Source organism: Nelumbo nucifera, chromosome 3, assembly GCF_055504915.1.
Source record: "Nelumbo nucifera cultivar China Antique chromosome 3, China Antique-T2T, whole genome shotgun sequence".
Lineage (NCBI taxonomy): Eukaryota > Viridiplantae > Streptophyta > Magnoliopsida > Proteales > Nelumbonaceae > Nelumbo > Nelumbo nucifera.
In genome coordinates, this window is record NC_142651.1 from 48137836 (window position 1) to 48146429 (window position 8594).

The 8594-nt window shown below is 39.3% G+C and overlaps 1 long non-coding RNA gene across 1 annotated transcript; it reads right to left on the reverse strand.

Annotated features, from left to right (window-relative positions):
• Nucleotides 1-28: 28 nt before the first annotated feature.
• On the reverse strand, nucleotides 29-6438 carry LOC148801202 (uncharacterized). Its single transcript, XR_016083530.1, has 3 exons — nucleotides 6228-6438; nucleotides 5283-5413; nucleotides 29-338 (listed from the first exon to the last, which is right to left on the reverse strand). It is a non-coding gene; the product is annotated as an uncharacterized LOC148801202 (long non-coding RNA).
• Between the last annotated feature and the right edge of the window lie 2156 nt (nucleotides 6439-8594).

Here is an 8594-nt window from a genome sequence, read left to right on the forward strand (position 1 = left end):
AACATTAAGATGAATAGAACAGTTCCCATGGCCAATGAAAATTTACATCAATCAATCACTATTCCTAACAATGATTAATATCTTGGGCAATAATTAACATCAATAAGATAATTGAATCACATAATTGAGGTACAAACTTCAAGGTCCTGGATGATAAAATAGCCATGAGTATTTGTAATGCCATTTTTAACATTGGGTCCATACATTAGCTCCATTTTTTTAAATTAGTATGGTGTGCTCAAAATGTGCAAACAGACTTCCACTTCAGTGGCTATTGTCTAGTTATCAACCCACAAAACGAGATTAATGCTACCCAATGGCAATTGCCAACATCAATTCTGCAAAAAAATAAGGTTGCACGCTTAAGCAATATGTATCTCTAATAAAATTGGAAGTGAAAGAAAATGACAAAGAAGAATCAAAAAATGGCAGGGTTGTTAAACCTGACTATTCAAACAATTCTACAATTTTATCAACTGGTTCAATATTTCCTTGAACAAATATTTAGGGTTTAAAGCTAAGGGAGTTCAGAAGGAGAACTAAACCACAAAAGGAAGCATTCACATTTTAATTCTCAACCAACAGTTTGATCCGGGTTTTAACACTGATAAAACTGCTAAACATTCTGAAATTGATTTCTGCAGTTATGACCTAGCTAATAAAGCAAATGTTTATGGAAACAATTACTATAGGTTACATGTGGTCTTTGAAATTTGAATGCTCCATCTTCTAGCCTTAACTCTTTTTTGCTTTGTGGGTGAGATAAAGTAAGATAACAATATCTAAGAATACATTGTTGACTGCTCTGTTGGAATATCATTTGTCTCTCATTCCTTAAGTAAAAGAGAGGATCCATCGCTACTACATCAAATAGCATAGTGAGAGCTTGAAGGGAAATGAAGAAACCAATAAAATGAATGAGGACAGAGAATGTGAATGAGATGTAATAATTAAATTTCCTCTTATATAAATGGTATTTGTAATGAAGGATACATTGGCTGTAAAAGGAAAACTAAGCCTTGCCTTATATGTAATCAAAGATTCTTGTCCAAAACATTGCCTATATAGAAATATAAGAAATGCAAATGAGATGTTTAATTAATCAATAATTTAAATCCATGGTAATCAAGAGGCTCTTTTGTCAATGAGGCATAAAAAAAAATCCATGGTATCTATCAAAACATTGTATTAATTCAAAACAAACATGCTCATTAAGAAATTTCAGTCATGCTTCAGGATGTGTTGCCTATGCATGAAAACACAAAACAACATTATTAAATTTCCTACTTCCTACTAAATCAAAGAGTTCACTTTATAATCCTCAATCTTTGTTGTTTTCCTAAAGGTTTCACTTTATAACCTTCCCTTGATAACAACAAATAACACAGTTTCATCAATCATCATCACTTTACCGAAACTTAGAAAGTTGTTTCTCACATATTAGAACAGCTAGATGGTCTTGAAGGGGATAGAAGAAGAATAAGGGCGGAAGAGAGGGCAGAGAGATGGAGGCTTAAGCAAGAATTTGAGGAGATTTTGAGAAAAGAGGAGATTAGTTGGAGGCAAAAATCAAGATGTAGGTGGTTAAAAGAAGGAGACGGGAACACTAGTTTTTTCCACTTGTTGGCCAACGGAGGAAAGAGAAAGAATTTCATCAATTGTCATCACTTTACTGAAACTTAGAAGGCTGTCGCTCACAGATTAGAATAACTAGATGGTCTTGAAGGGGATAGAAGAATAAGGGTGGAAGAGAGGGCAAAGAGATGGAGGCTTAAGCAAGAATTGAAGGAGATTTTCAGAAAAGAGGAGATTAGTTGGAGGCAAAAATCAAGATGTAGGTGGTTAAAGGAAGGAGATGGGAACACTAGTTTTTTCCACTTGTTAGCCAACATAAGAAAGAGAAAGAATTTTATCTCCCAATTGGAGTGGGACGGACAAATTTAACTAGGCAAGAGGACATAGCACAAGCTTTGGTGAATCACTTCAAACCTATCTTTGCTGTCAGTGGAGGTGTTAGAGAGAGTTTGGGTGACTTTGAGTGGAGGGCTGGCCCCAAGGATCTTTTGGCGGATAGAAAAACCTTTTGAGACCCATAAAATAAAAAGAGCAATTTTCTCGATGGAAAGGTCTAAAGCACCCGGTCCAGACGGTTTCACAATGGCCTTCTATCAAGATTGTTGGGAGATTATTAGTGTTGATCTTATGGAAGTGTTTGCTGAATTTTTTGAGAGAGGCAAGTTCAACTCTGGAGTCAATGCAACCTTTGTTGCTTTAATCCCCAAGAAACTAGAAGCATCCTACACGAAAGACTATCGACCTATAAGCCTGGTGGGAAGCTTGTATAAAATCATCTCCAATGTTTTGGCCGAAAGGATTAAGAAAGTCCTCCCTTGCTTGATCTCTCCAAACCAAGGTGCCTTCATTTTTGAAAGATAAATAATAGATCAAATCCTCATCGCTAATGATTGTGTGGAGTATAAGGGCCCGAAAATGGAGAAAGGCCTGGTCTGTAAGCTTGATCTTGAGAAAGCCTATGATTTGGTGGATTGGGAGTTTCTTCTAGAAGTTTTGTTGCATAGAGGCTTTGGGGTGAGGTGGTGTGAATGGATAATAAAGGGATGTATCTCCTCTTGTCATTATTCCATCTTGGCCGTTAGAGTAACTAGGATTACCCTTAGGAGGGAATCCAAAGTCAGAAAGCTTCTGGTACCCAGTTTTGGAAAGATTCTCAAAGAGGTTAGTAGGATGGAAGAGAAATTACATCTCTCTAGGAGGAAGAATTACCCTAATAAAATCAACTTTGGCAAACCTACCAATTTACTTCCTTTCTACTTTCAAGATCCCCACTAGTATGGCTTTTAAATTGGAGAAATTAATGAGGGATTTCTTATGGGAACCAAGGGATATAAAAAACGATCACTTGGTGAAGTGGGAGGTGGTCTCTAGAAATAGAGATGGTGGAGGGTTGGGTATAGGAAACATAAAGCTAAGGAATACAACCTTGTTGGGAAAGTGGTTATGGAGACTACCTCTGAAACAAGGCAATTTGTGGCACAAAGTGATAGTGAGTATACATGGGGTGGCAGAAAACAGATGGGATATTGGTCCTGACCCTAGGGCATCCCGGTCATCTCCTTGAAAAGCTAACCATGACATTTTGCCCTCATTTCTTCCGTTTATCAGACTTGATGCTTGTGTAGGGAATAAAGTTTGATTCTGAGAAAATGTGTATGGTTTGGGGATGTCTCCCTTAAAGACAGATTCCCATCCATCTACTCTCTTTCATTGAATAAAGAAAAAACCATTTCCTTTGTCTATCTGAAATGGTAACTCTTGGGATTTGGGTCTGAGGAGGGGGTTGAGGGAGTCCAAAATGGGTATGGTTGATGATCTGATTGCCCTTCTTAATACTCTGTTCCTTGATCAGTCTTGTTTGGATAGTAGAATTTGGTCAGCCTCTCCTTTTGGGTTTTTCACTAGTGCTTTTTTTTACAATGCTCTTCTCCATTCATCTAACTTGGTAGGAACCTTCCCAACAAATGAGGTTTGGTGTAACCTTGTACCCCCCCCCCCCCAAATAAGGGCCTTTTGTTGGGAGGTGGTACTCCAGAAAATCAACACCTTAGATATGTTGCAAAAAAGAAGGCCAAACTACTGCCTTTCACCCTACGTGTGTAGCCTCTGCTTGGTCTGTGGCGTAACCATTACACACTTATTTATATCTTGTCCTTTTGTAGTCTTTGTTTGGAATTGGTTTTCCTCTCTCTTTGGATGCAGGTGGACCCCTCCTTCGGATGTAGTAAGACTCTTTGATCCGAACTTCTTTAGACCTCCAAAGAAGAAGGGGAGAGCAATGTGGAGAGCAACAAGAGCAGTTGTTTTGTGGTCAATCTAGGAAGAAAGAAACAATAGGATCTTATCTAAGGAGCAAATCATTGACTGCATATCTACCAAGGTCATTCATTGGCTTAAAGCATCCCCTTTATTTAAAGATTATTCAACTGATGATTTGTTTAGAGGAAGGTACACTGTGGCAAATTCTTCTTCATTGAGAGGAGCAATGGATCCCTCCTGCACATCAATGGGTGAAGCTGAACTTCGATGGGAGTTCCTTAGGAAACCCGGGTCCCTCTGGGGTGGGAGGAGCTTTTAGAGACACGGAGAGCAGACTAGTTGCATTGTATTCAGGTCCAATAGGTGATGAAGACTCTTTGAGAGCAGAGATTATGGCCTTGCTACAAGGTCTAAGACTAGCTAAACAATAGGGCTTACACCAAATTGAGGTAGAAGGGGACTCTAAACTACTAATTGGGTGGTTGCAGTCACATAACTTGGGGGCCTGGGTACATCGACAATTCATGAGGGAAATAAACTGCTTAGCAAGGGAGGTTGGGGCAGTGTTCAAGTGGACAAGCAGGTCAGCAAATGGACTAACAAACACCCTTGCAAAGCAAGGAACTTTCAGGGAAAACTTGTTTTGGGTTGTTCTGTAATCATAAAGTACTTTTCTTGGGGTAAACACCCTTGACTGGGTGGTGATAGTGTATACTCTTAATATGTCTAATGAAAGTTACCGTTTTTGATAAAAAAAAAACTTAGAAGGCTGTTGAGGAGTGAAATTCAAGTCTTTTGAAAAGAATTCAGTTTTGTAGTTGGAAAGGATTAGTGGTAGTGCTAAATCTGACCATTTCTAGTATACAAACACAAGAAGGTGCTTCAAAAATTATTATAATACAAAAACAAGACTTTATATAAACAAAAAGCAATGGAAGATAAAAACCATTTTTAGTATAGGAAGCCATCTCTAGCATACAGACAAACCAAAAGAAAACATTTATAGCATAGAAATCCATTTATAATATACAGACAAAACAACAAATTATCAATGATTTAGTGGATGAATGTTACTGTTTTTCCTTATTGGGGTATTAGGATCAATTTCTAGTATATTGAAAAGAAAAGACACAGAGGACATGTAGAGTTTGTTTCAAGTTTATTAGAAACAGGGAGAAATAGAGAATGAGAGAAAAATAATTTTATTTGAACCCTGTCTAAAAGAAATTGACAATAAGAACACAACACTATGATGCATAGTTTATAAATTTAAGATGAAGAGAACTGCACTTTCACGCATCCATCATTTGTCCTTACCAGCTACTACTTCAAATTTCTAACTTGAGGAAACCACGTGGAGGTAGAGTACCAGTTATGTAATTCCTCAACATACAATGCCTAGTATTATTGTGTTAGTAAAATTACAAGGATAGTTATAGAACTCTAACCCTAAGTATAGACAGGCGTCCCTTTTCTGCAGAACTTAAGCCATCAAGAACTCTGCAATTTGAGTGGAATAAGATGGAGACACCAAATTTACAGAAAAGAATATTCAAGTGGACGCTTGGAATTGTATCACCTGCAAAATGAACAATGGAAACCATAAAATAAACATACAAAAAAAAACAAAGAGAACTAGGGCTGTTCATAAGAAGACCCAACCCGACCAAATTGGATCGACCCAAGCCGAGTCGGCCGAGTTTTCTTCAATACCGATCGGTTTTGAGTTGAAAAAAATTATAAACCGATGGTTCGGGTTGGTTTCGGTTTTCATGTGTGAAAACCAAAACCGACCCAAATCGAATCGACATAGTAGTTAGTAGTTACAACCTACTTAGTTCCTACTTAAATAAGTTGTCTCTATCCTATTACAACCTAACTTAATTTCTAGTCTTCTAGTTAGGAACGACATTAATGGCAAGTATTGTAAGACAACTACGCAAGGAATTTTTTTTTTGAAAAGTTTAAAGAAAAGAATAAAAGGATCCTAGTTTTTATGGTCTTTTACACCAAATAGGCAACCAATTACAATTATAATTAGGTGTCCTTTTTTACTTAGATTAGAAGGTTTCTTGAAATATACAAATTTCAGTCTTCTTTCTCTAATACAGTTTGACTTTCTATTTTCTTGATAACTTCTATTCTAACTTGGTCTGCCCCCCTTAGCCCCTCAACTCAAGCACAATCTCTAATACAATTTGACTCTCAAGCATGGTTGAACTTAAAGCCGAAACTGACCAAAACCAATCAGGTTGGTTTTGCTTAACACAGGGTCGATTTGGGTTTCAATTTTAGGTAACCCAAGCAGGTCGGGTCAATTGGAAAAATCTCAGTAAACCGACCCAACCCGACCCGTGAACAACCCTAGAGAGAACTGTGAAGATTGCACGAACCTAGAAGCTTTGATGAATAGGAAAATACAGGAAGAATTCTACAGAGAGAATCACGGAAAAACATAAATCAGGTAGAGAGTAGAGATTTAGACCGAAGATGAAAGAGGAAAACTGAAGGGAAAAGAAGGAAGAAAGAAGAGGAAGGAGGACTCCGTACCTGGTGTGGAGATTTGTTTGTTTAGGAGGCCTATGTGTTCATATTCCTCGTTTTTTTTGGGAGAAGAAGAAGAAGGATGAGAGAGAAAAAAAAGAGAGATCGGAGAGGGGAGGGATTTTATCGTTCTGCCACTGGTTTTGTGTTCGAAGAAGGAGAAGATGAACAATGTTCGAAATGGGTGATTTCGGCTGATTATCTCAATGGGAGGGGGAAAAACAATAAATATAGAGAGGGAGCGAGAGAATGATAGAGGAAAAAGAGCCATAGAAGAGATGGAGTAGAGAGGTATGCGAGAATAGTGTATCCTCTGAATTAGAAAAGTGTGGGTGCAGTGGCAGTTTCACAAATTTTGGAAACTCAGAGGCATTTTTGTAATTTTGAGACATTTGGGTAAAACCGGGTCGAGGGGTCAAACCGGGGATTCTGGTTCAATGGTGGGGATATTTGGGCCAAAAAATGGAGGGTTGAGATGGGTTTTACTACGGAGTGAGGTCATGCATGTGCAAGGTAGTAAGATTAGTTGAAATGAAATCCTTTTAGATGGAAGGATACTAAGGGTATTTTTGGTTTAATTTTCACAATGTGGGGTTTTCTAGACATTTTGAGTTGATTGGTGGGGCCGGATTAGGCCAATTAGGCTTGGATCAGGCAGATCTAGATAAGCACTAATTCGGTCAATCTGGGGTTTCGAAATGGAATCTTGGTGTGATGAAGGGGCAAATAATGGAAGTTTTGGGTGAAATTTCACAGGTTAGGATTTTTTGGACAGTTTAAGGTGATTGGTAAAGTCAGGTTGGGCCAGATAGGCCCGGATCGAAAGATTTGGAATCTAGTCAATCAGGAGCCTTGAAACGGAATTTAATTGTGATAGAGGGGTAAATGAAGGTATTTTGAACTGAAAATTTTCAAGTGGGTATTTGGAGGTGTCCAGGATATGATGGTGAGGTTTGCTTAGTCTTAGAGGGTCAAGATCATAGGAATTTTGGTCAGCGGGATGTTTTAGAATGGAATCTTGGTTTAATGGAAGGGCAGATGGGGAATCCAGGGTTAAAACTTTATGGGAAAGTGCTTTGGTGTATTCGGAGTTTAATGGTGTGGTTTGATCAGTTCGGATGCGTTAAGGTCAAGGGAATTTGTGTTCATAGTGTTTAGGCTAACGAGAGGCATCGGAATGGAATCTTCACTTGATGAAGGGGTAAACGGATGAATCTTGAGCTGAAATTTTATGGGGAGGTATTTTAGGATGTTTGAGGTCTAATGGTAATGTCTAATCTGAGGGTCAAAACATAGACGGGAGTTTATTGGGGCCGTCGAACCCGATGGAGCAAACATATGCATCTTGGTAGGGCATCTGAAGGGCGGATGGTTGATGGTAGATGGTCCTTATTTTTTCATCTCCTACCACCCAAAGACCTTCTTTTGATAAGAAATCAACGAAACAATGGTTGGAAACAGGCAATTTACAAGTCTGAAATTCATTGAAACAAAGGAATAAAACAATATTTTTTTCAATCATTTTAAAGCATAGAAGCATCCATACTAATTGTTAATATTAATATAGGATTCTAAACATATTAGAAGGTGATGAGGGCAGATTTGGCCCTCCACTGACATCATGACACATGGCATCTGAAAACAACTAGATGACACCCCGACATCACCTAGGTAATGACTTGCCTTAGCTAAAATGGAGTCCCAGCTGGCGACCTACCTACCTCCGCCGACTTGGCAACTTGCCTTTGTCGCCAACCTGGTGACCTGCCTCGGTTGCCGACTTGGATACCTACCTCTACCGATCTGGTGACCTGCCTCCATCGACATGGTGACTTGCCTTTACCGCCAACCTGGTGACCTGCCTCTGCCACCGACTTGGTGACCTGCCTCCATTACTGACTTGTCAACCTGCCCTGGCTGCTGACCTGGTGGAATCCTTGCTGGTGACTTCGTCCACAACTCGGGCACCCTGAAAGGGTGGCTAGCAGTACCTTGTCCATGGCCGACCTATGGTACCTCGCCAGTACCAGTCAAAGTGACCTCAATGAGGACCTCTCTTGAGGGCTTGCCAACCTGATTGAGGTCCAGGTGGCGATCTACGAGACATGCTCGCTGACCAATTCTGCATGCATCCTATCACTCCCGGGTCTCTCAAAAGTCAGCTCCCACACCGAATGTTCAGGAGGAAACCAAATAAGGAACAGAGATTGGTCTAC